This window comes from Camelus bactrianus, chromosome 11 (genome assembly GCF_048773025.1).
Source record: "Camelus bactrianus isolate YW-2024 breed Bactrian camel chromosome 11, ASM4877302v1, whole genome shotgun sequence".
Classification (NCBI taxonomy): domain Eukaryota; kingdom Metazoa; phylum Chordata; class Mammalia; order Artiodactyla; family Camelidae; genus Camelus; species Camelus bactrianus.
This window is the reverse complement of record NC_133549.1, coordinates 84,543,665-84,551,783: the sequence shown is the minus strand read 5'-3', so window position 1 is coordinate 84,551,783 and position 8,119 is coordinate 84,543,665. Positions and strand designations below refer to the sequence as shown.

General features: G+C 56.8%; 1 long non-coding RNA gene across 1 annotated transcript; it reads left to right on the top strand.

Moving 5' to 3' along the window:
- The first annotated feature begins 574 nt into the window (after positions 1 to 574).
- Positions 575 to 4,651, top strand: LOC141579208 (uncharacterized). The gene is made up of 2 exons (XR_012510380.1): positions 575 to 1,017; positions 1,934 to 4,651. It is a non-coding gene; the product is annotated as an uncharacterized LOC141579208 (long non-coding RNA).
- Positions 4,652 to 8,119: the final 3,468 nt, after the last annotated feature.

Sequence of the window (8,119 nt, the reverse complement as noted above, 5' to 3'; positions counted from 1 at the left end):
CTTCCAAGCCTGCGAAGGCGTGGCCTGGGCACCGCGCAGAGAGTGGCAGGGTTCAGGGGCGCGTTTTGGGCTGTGCGGGGAGGGTCAGAACAAGAGAGGGGGCGTAATCGGCCGAGCAGGGGCAGGGGAAGGCCTGTGCTAGGAGGGGAGAGCCCGGTTGGGGCGGTCTCCGCTGTGAGAGGTGAGCTGGGTTGGGGCGGTCTGGCTGCACGGGGAGAGCCGGGGCTTGGGGCGGGGGGCGATCTCGGCTGAGGCAGAAAAGCCTGGGCAGGGGACGGCCATGACCACGCGGGGAGAGGCGGGGCAGGGGCCGTCTCGGCCCCGCAGGGAGAGCAGGGGGGCGATCTCGGCTGCTGCGGGACAACTGGGGCGGGGAGCAGCCTTGGCCACGCGGGGAGAGCCAGGGAAGTGGGCGGTCTCGGAGGCGAGCGGAGGGCGGGGACTTGGGGCGGGGGTGGGGGGGCGATCTCGGCTGCTGCTGGACGACCAGGTCGGGGGCGGCAGCGGCCACGCGGGGAGAGCGGGGGCGGGGAGATGCCTTGGCAGCGCGGGGAGAGCCAGGGCGCAGGGAGAGCCGGGGCGGGGTTCGGTCTCCGCTGCACAGATCGTGGCGGCTGGGGCCTGCGGGCGGGATGCTGTGGACAGCGCTGAGCCGCCTGCCGAGACTGTTGAGCTGCGCGCGACTCCCGGGCGCTTGGCCTGGGGTGGCGGTTGGGGCTATGGGCCTGCCTGGAGGCCGCAGGGAGAAGGCGGGCCTGGGGCTGGGGCTGGCGGCCCTCCAGCTCCGAGAAGGCGCCCCCATCCGCGCCCACGCACTACCTGCTAGTCTTCACCTGCAATGTCTGTGGGACTAGGTTCTCCAAACTTATCTCCAAGCTTGCCTATCACCAGGGTGTGGTCGTTGTGACCTGTCATGGCTGCCAGAACCAACACACCATCCCCGACAACCTGGGGTGGTTCTCGGACCTGGATGGGAAGAGGAATATTGAAGAAATCGTGGCAGCCAGAAGGGAGAAGGTATGCCAAGTGGCTGGCAAGGGGGTCCAGGAGCTTGTTTTAGAGGCTGCGGGGTCCCCCAAATCCACCAGTGCTGTGGCAGGGTCTGAGGACCAGGATCCCACCCAACCTGGCAAGAAGGAGGCCAGCTGACTCACCTTCTGCCTTCAAGAAGCATACTCTGGCCCTGGGCCGCTCTGGACGTGCCAATTCTTTTTTTTTTTTTTTTTTTTTTAAATCAGTAGCTATCGTTTGCAGATGTGGGGCCTGGGGCTCTCCTGCTCTCCCTGGTTCTGGAGTCAGAAGGACTCCCGAGAACCCTCTGTGGGCTGCAGCTGGGGCCTTCTGCAGCTACAGGCCATGTCCCAGTGGGAAGGGGCTGGACTTGGAGTCTGCGCCCCTCCTGGCTGTGGCTGTGTGGCCTTGGGCAGGTCACTTTGCCCCTGTGGGCCTCTGTCTTCCTGTCTCCAGATGAAAATACTCAGAGCGCCACCTTGTCAGGAGGACAGGCAGAAAGACAAGACTCAGAACAGACATGGGGTGGCTCAGTCCTGCCCCAAATGTCAAGGTCCCCGTCTTGCTGGTTCTCAGGGTTTCCAGGAAAGGATGGCCAGTTAGCCAGTGTACTTCCCGGGTGCAGGATCAGCACCCCCACACCCATCTGCAGATCTTGTCCCTCTGGCCAGACACAAGGAGGCCCCACAGATCCTTCTGTGGCACCTGCTGTCCCCTGGACAGCACTGGTGAACAAGTGCCAACTTCAGCCCTGACTTTTGGCCACTGGCCAAGCGGTCAGGAAAGCAGGCCACTCACTATCACCACTGACAGGCCAGGCAGCCGTGGTGACAAGGGGAGTGGGTGTGAGGGGTGCTTTCTGATGGGCGGTGGGCCGCGTGCCCCGCATTTGTCTCCCAGCCTTGTCTGACTGTCTTCTCAGGATGTTCCTGTGTTTATGAGAGCGTGTTTATTTCCAGAAGCCTTCTGGGCAGTGTGAGCTTCAGCATTAATCACCCAGCCACCATCTCACAGGATCCCAGCAGGATGCGCGCTCCCAGTTGCCGACCCCCTCGCCCCCGGGCCTCAGCATGGTTCTCGAGGCACTGGCAGTCTGTGCTCTGACTCGGTTACCCCCGTCCTTCCCCTTGGCGAACAAGCCTGGATTATTCCAGCCCAGAGCCCCCTGTTCCATTTGTGAAGTCCAACCTGGAGGCCGAGCCAGCAGCCCCACCATGGCCTGCTCTCCTGTGCCACAGAAGCCCCAGGCGACCCACTGGCCTTGAAATGCCTGATCTGCAGGGCTGGGTAGTGGCATGGCTACTTTGCTGACCCCAGACGGTTAGGACCTGAATTCGGGGAGGTCCTGGCGGCTGGCTGGACTCTGAGAGTGCAGGGCTGGACCTTGGAGGGCCACTGGGACCAATCCCGCCCTCCACGCATGCGGAAACAGAGGCCTGTGGTTTGGACATGTATGCTAGCCGTTTTTTATTGTCTGTTTTCTGACACTTTGACATCTGGGTCCCACTGACCCTGGAGGGGCTGCCCCTCCCAGGGCTAGTCAGTTCCTAGAGACAGTAGAAGATGCTGGTGAGCACACCCAGGGCGGGGACAGACAAGTAGGGGCAGCCCCTCCACCCAGAGATGCTGATTCCTCCCACCTGCTAGTCCTGCCTCCCTGTTGCTCGCCAGGGAAACCACAGGAGAGGCTCTTGCCCACTTTTTCCCCTCCCCTGCCTCCTGACCCGCGAGGGCCCTGCTGATGCTCCTCCAAGGGCAGTGCCCCATCTGCACGGATGCTTCTCAGCCCAGCCAGGGCCCAGTGGTCCAAGTGAACCCACTTTGTGCGAGGCCAGGCTGCCACTGACTTCAAGACTTCAGAAAGACATCTCAGATGCGAAGGGACCCATCACAGGAATGTCCATATGTTTTTCCTTCTAAGCCATGTCTCAGGAGTAAAAGCAAAATAACATTGTGTTCAGATCCAAGAGACTCAGAGAGTTTGCCACTGTCAGGCTGTCACTGAGAGTGAGGACGGTTGGATTGAAGGAAGAAATGAACGGATCCCAGAAGGAACGAGTGGAGAGTGAGACACGAGGTGGGGAAATGGGTGAGTGCAGGTCTGTCTGACAGTCATGACTGTGTAAATCAAGCATCGGGGGTTAGTAAGAACGATTATCATGAGTAATGAGAAGGCAAAAACCTCTGCGGTTCGGTGTTGTGTCCTGGCCATCACCGGCCACCCTACCAGGGCTCAGGAAGCCTGAGCTGAGGTAGAAAGGGCAGAAAAATACCTATATACTAGTCACTCATATCCATCTCTGTAAGAAGAATTGTGCACCATGAACAAGTGGGAAAGATTCCTGGAATGCAGGGTGGCTTCACCCTAGAAAAATGCATGAGTATATACTCCATTCCATTAACAGTGTGAGGAGAAAAAACAGGATCATCCCAATGAATGCCGAGAAGGAAATGGATGAATTCACCACCATCTTCTGAATTTCATGGAAACATGAGAAATTTAAAGGGTCATATACACACAATGTTTTTTTTCCAATAACTCTAGCCCAACTGGATAATAACAATTTTTAGAAGTATCACAGCATTATATACTGCGTTATAGCACAATATCACTTCAAACTGTTCCTCATGCTGTGCGTCAGGTCTTTTAGAGCCTCATCAGAGAAATGGCTCCATTTAGTAGGGATGCTCATTGCAAGAAAAACATGCTTCCTTTATGCCATCGAATTTAACATAGATTGTTCAAGGAAACCCCCCCAGTATGACAGTCATGCAGAGCGGTATTTCTCCACGTGGTGACTGATTCCTAAATTCAGTCCCATAGTGAAACTACAGGTCTGTAGGATCTAATATTCTGACTTTGGATCCCTGAGGGAGTCAGAGGTGTCCCCTGAGTCCTAGAGTGGAGAGCCACACAGCAGGAGAGTCAAGGGGGCCAAAATGAGAACGGAAGTGAGAGCAGATGGTGACATGTGATGTGGGAGAGCCCTGGGATCATGTGGGTCCTGGCTGAGGGGCTCTGTGGGAAGGTCTTCAGGAGTAAACGGCCTGGCAGGTGAGGAAGGTGCCTATGTATGATGACCTCCTGTCAGGAAAGCTCCAGGAGTGGCCCCATTTCAAATATATTCCCGAACCTGTCCTATCTTCCCTCCCAACTGTATTCACTCAGCAATACGTGTACATCTTCTTGGCCAAGTGCTGGGCTGGAGATCTGTAATATGCTCAAAACCAGGCATAGACTCTGCTCCCAGGTGGCTGAGCGTTCGTTATACTACAATCCAGGGAAAGCCGTTGTAGGTAGAGGAGCAGGTAATTGAAATCAAAACCTGTCCCTCTCCCGCAGTTCTTATCATCACTGTTCTTTCTTCTGACACTTTAGGATACACAGGATTGTAGCAAAGCGCCCCAGGCGAAAGCAGACTCAGTGCTCTGGGGATAGAAGTCGATGCGGACCCACCTTGGCTGTGCTGAGCAGGAGAACTTCCCCGGTGAGTGACTCTCACCGAGACCTACTGCCCTGCTTCAATTGTCTCCTAGGGATTCAGGGACAACCCCACTGTCCTGTGAGCAGACCTCTTTCTACCCAAATCTACATCACACACACACAAGGCAACATGAATTAAAATATCTCTACTACATTGCACTGATTGTCAAAGTCTTTTATTTAAATAGATATTTACAAACGCAGACGGTTGGAGGGAGAGAGGAAGGGACAGAGGTGGACACAGATGGGTGCTGGACACAGACTAACACATGTCTGTGTATCCCAAGGGACAACTTCCACTCAGTGGCCAACTTCTTTTTGTGAATTACAGTGTATTGAGATTAGACCTGAAATGAGATTGAAGGAAAAAACCAAAGCTCTATAGCTTAAAGAAATCCTCACTTTCTAAAACATGTTCTGAGGGGGGCTAAATTGGGAAGGACCACGTTGGAATGGAACAGTGTTTCTCAGAAGCAGTGACACCCCTCCCTCTGGTGGCCATATGGGAATGGCACGTGAGCTGCTGGCTCCATGGATGTCGGACAAACAGGCAACATTCACACAAACACAACATCAGTCTCACTGCTGGAAAAAAACAAATCCTCTAAGATCAAAATTCGGGGTTGCCTTCTATGTCCTTGTCTTGATCATGACATGACCGGCCACTTACCAAGGGCGGGGTCTCAGGCAGTGTTGATGGAGGCCCTGAGCTGGGCCCTGGGTCCACAGCAGACAAGGGAGAGGAGGCCGCTGCCTCACAGGACCTGCAGGGAGAGATTGGGAACATGCTGGGTTCACTTGTCCACATCCCCACCCGGTGTGCCTGGTACAGAGAAGTGAGTGTATCCAAACAAAGACATGTAGGGCACTTTGATGTTTCTATTAACAATAAAACACAAACACAACAGGCCGCAAGGAATATGTTATCACCTCTAAGAGTAATCCGGAATTGTAAATCACAGACACCTCAAGAACAGTGGGCGTCCCGGGCCTGAAGGCGACGGGAGGCAGCAGAGCCTGACTGATACTTACAGCGCGTCCCTCTGCTCTGGCTCTGGTGCTGTTGCAGGCAGGAGAGCTGGAGCTGGCTCTCCATCCAGAGGGGCTTCCCCAGTGGGTTCTGGAGCTGGTGCTGTAGCTCCAAGAAGGGAAACTCTCATCAATAGGACTGCTTTCCCACGTGTCTCCCAAAGCCAGGGGAGCCCTCACTGCTACTCAATCAACTCTCACTCCCTGACTCCACCCCCAGGGAGTCTTCCCAGACTCTGCTCTGTGGGGTCCAGTGCCTTCCCCTCCCCACCCACCAGATCCCCCACCCTGCATCCTGCTCACCATCACTGTCTGCCTCTGGGAGCTCCAGTTGCTCCAGCTGTGCCAGGAGGTGGTGGGCCTGCTGCTCCAGGTCGGAGCCAGGCATGCTGAGCTCTACGTAAGCGACAATGGTCTTAAGGCATGGGAATTCTGGAGGCTGGTGGAAATCGTCTGGGTACTGGAACAGCCAGGTGCCCAGGATGGAGGACATGGCCCTGGGGGTAGTCAGGGGGACACCAGGGTCAGAGGCTTGGCCTTTCCTACCATGCTGGGCTCCCAGGGTAGCCCTGCGGGGACCTGGGCCTTTTTGCCTTTGGCTCCTGCCCATCCAGAGGCCGGCTCTGCTCCATGTCCCATCTCCGCTGGCAGTGTGGGCAGAGGCGGGCTTGGACACAGAGGAGGGGCTGCTACCAGCCTTCTGAAGGGACAGCCCTGGCTCAATGGTGTGACCACCTGTCCACCGCTTCAGGGACAACTGTCACACTGCTATGTCCCTCTCCCTGCCCCTCCCCACTGGATGACCCATCTGTGAGGACAGGCAGGCTGTGCGTTCTGGGCACTGCCCTCTAAGGGACACGGGAGCTGCTCTATCAGTGCCTGAGCCAGGAGGGAACAGACAGGCTGTGTCGGCCATCCAGGCTGCCCACGGGCCTCCTAACTCCACAGACTTTAGCTCCTGCACCTGCTGGCTGCAGAATCCTCCAGGGACCCTGCCTGGGTCTCCTTCTGCCCCTGCCACTCAGCATCATCAGGATGGGCTCAGCTGTCCCCTGAGGCTCACTGGGTCCCCTGAGCACCAGCTGAGTCCCCACCATTGAGGCTGCACTAGATGGTGGGCAGGATGCTCTCCACCCCTTGCGTTCTGTGTCTCCCATAGGGCGTGTGGGCAGGGATGGGATGTGTAGGGGATGGTTGTGGGTTTTCTTCAGGGTTGACTCTGTCTTCTGACCTCCCAGCTGCCCCTCACAGCACCACAGTCCCATCCACAGCTCTCTGGGTCTCGTCTCCTCTTTGCCAGGGGAAGCCCTAGGACTTTTGCTCTCAAACCAGACTCACTGGATATGTGGGATCCTGGATTCCGCCCACCTTGGACCAACCAGAGAGCCCAGAGCTTCACACACTATTTGGGGAAGGAGTCCTTCCCGCTTCAATCCAAAAGACTCACTGTTTCAGCTGGTGCAGGGGTCCCCCGTCCTCTTCCATAACAGGGAGGATGCATCCGTATCTAGAGGAGAGCAGGAAGGCGTCACATGGACTGTCCCGAGCACACTAGCTGGATGTGCTGTCTAGTGTGACAGTGTGACACCCGAGAGAAAGGAAGCCCTGGAGGGCAGGGCTGATGTCTGCTCGATGCATTAAATGATGGTTGTTCCTAGAAAAGCCCCTGGCCCTGGGGGCCCTTCCTATACATTGGGGGAATGAGTGAGTGAGCCCACCCGGCCCCACAGCGCACATCTGAGTGGGCCTGGGACCCCACTTGTCCCTCCCAGGGATCCCTGCTCTCACTCTCCCAGGACAGGGACAGCTAATGGCGTCACAGATCCCCTTTGAAATGGGAAAACAGTTCCACCCAAGGCCAAAGTCCCAGTGACACAGGAGGCAGACGCTAGCTCTTGGGCAGGAGGACAATGACAAATTCGCACAACCACAGCCCCGCCAGCTGCTCTTGCCGTGAGCCAGGTCCCCAGAGAGCACCTTCCGTGAAGGTCTCCCTCTGATCCTACCCTCCTAGGGCCTGATCCTCTCTTGACCCCAGTGTGCAGGGGGGAAACTGAGGCTTAGGGAGGTAGAGGAACAATGCCTCATGGCACTGCTGGTAGGTGGCCAGGTCCCCAATGTCCCATGAAGACAGAGTGCTCACCTCCGGAACAGATGGTCCAGCACCTGCTGGGCGGTGGCAAAAGTTCGATAATTGCCCAGAAATGTGTTCACATAGGAGGGGTGGCCATCCAGGACGGCAGGCACCAGCTTTGCCACCAGCTTCTCCAGCCTGTGTCGCTGGAGGCTCCAAGCCCTGTAGGCTTCATCCCTGCTCCCTGATGGTCCAGCTCCACCCTGGGGTGGAAAGAGGAGAGATGTGAATCAGAGGCAGCACCGGGGACCCCCAGGCACTTGGGGCTGGAGATTAGACCGAATCCTCAAGCCTCAAGCTCTTGTGACTGAGGTGGAACAGGGGAGCCCTGAGCAGATCCAAGGTTCTCGGCATCACCAGTACAAGGGGCGAAGGGCGATGATGAAATGCATCAGTGCCTCAGATCCCTGTGTCAGCACCGCAGTGCCGGCCCCTCCCTGCATGCACCACTTCATCCCCGT